Genomic DNA, 1,739 nt, shown 5'->3' on the forward strand with positions numbered 1-1,739 from the left:
ATTAAGCTCTTTTACAGTGGGACTGCTATTAGGTCTTTTTCTGATAGTCAAATCTGCAATGAGAACTCTGCCAGTCTCCCAAGTGTCACCAGTTAATTGCTCTTAGATGGTAACCTACTCAGAGCACATTCCAGACTGAGGTTGTAAAACAATTAACCAGAGGTCATAAAAAAGGGAACTAACAATTTATTATAGGTACTAGGACAGAAGATAAAATATTGACTGGGTTTATCTATACAAAACTTCACTAATAACTTAGTTACGGTTTTAAACCTTTAGTGAACCTGTGGAGCTGAGACAGCTGCTGGATGTTTAGCCAGATAATTACTCCTAATGGATATGCATGTAAACATTCTCTGTTGTAAATAAACTTCTATTTCAATTTATGATTTGATTTTTTTGTGTGAACTTGTGATGAACTTTGTAACAAGTGGTCATGTATTCTGAAAGATGCATAAGTACTAAGGACAAAGAGAAGAGAATTTTTCCCTTTCCCCCTGCCTAGAAGAATTTTTCCTTACTAGAATGTTTTCATTTTCCCCCACTTAGGATCTTTCTGCTTTTCCCCTTAGCCTTCCTAGGAAACTTTTTACAACTTAGTAATAAACTCTATAACCACTTCTCTAAGTGTCCATTTTTCTTCCTGTGACTTCCGACTAGCTGTGCAGTTCCCACTAAGATAGAAGAAAGACCACATTACTTAGCCCCCCACTGTCAGGCTACAGATGTCATTCTCCTAAGCGAGCCATCTTTTACCCGCAGGAAGAGCAAGAAAGTTTTTAGGACCTTTGAAAAGTTACCAGCTTCACTTACAGGTACATCATCTATCTCGGTTTTGTTCTGTCTTAGAGCAGGTGATGTCAGATCCCAAATTAGTTTTGAAGGATGACAAGGACCAATTTTCCCTTCCTCCTCCTTTTTCCATATACTATGTTGAAATCTGAAACAACTAGCTACTTTTTTTTGTTTTCAAATTTTTTATTATTATTTTTTTTATTTTCTTTATTTACATTTCAAATGCTATCCCGAAAGTTCCCTATACCCCCCCCGCCCCTGCTCCTCTACCCACCCACTCCCACTACTTGGCCCTGGCCTTCCCCTGTGCTGGGTCATATGACAGAACAAAACAGAGACAGATGATGTGCCTGTAAGTGAAGCTGCAATTAAAAAGATAGCTGCCATTGAAGATGAACTGACTTTTCTCCCATCTCAGATTTCGGTGATTGTGGCAATGCAGAACCTGAGAGAGCAGAGAGACTAGCTTCATCAACTTGAGAGATGGACCCAGCATGGAGCAAGTGTCATCATCATCAGAGACCAATGGGCTGAGTGCAGAACCAGACCACATTCCAAGTGGGGTGCTTCCTCCTCCTCCTCCCCCACCTCTTCCTCCTCAGTCTTCTCTGAAGCTTCCAAGTTCTCTTCCCCTGCGCCCTGCATCCGCTAATGCACGTGACATAGTCAGTCTGGCTACTGGATCTGCTAATGCACGTGAAAGATAATCTGACTACTGGATCTGCTAATACATGTGACATAGATAATCTGACTACAGGATCTGCTAATACACGTGACATAGATAACCTGACTACTGGATCTGCTAATACACGTGACATAGATAACCTGACTACTGGATCTGCTAATACACGTGACATAGATAATCTGACTACTGGATCTGCTAATACACGTGACATAGATAACCTGACTACTGGATCTGCTAATACACGTGACATAGATAACCT

The 1,739-nt window shown here is 40.8% G+C and overlaps 1 pseudogene; it reads left to right on the forward strand.

Annotated features, from left to right (window-relative positions):
* LOC110315036 overlaps window positions 1–1,739 on the forward strand; it is a 10,245-nt pseudogene that overhangs the window by 4,049 nt on the left and 4,457 nt on the right.

This window comes from Mus pahari, unplaced genomic scaffold, assembly GCF_900095145.1.
Source record: "Mus pahari unplaced genomic scaffold, PAHARI_EIJ_v1.1 scaffold_6396_1, whole genome shotgun sequence".
In the NCBI taxonomy this organism is placed as follows: Eukaryota; Metazoa; Chordata; class Mammalia; order Rodentia; family Muridae; genus Mus; species Mus pahari.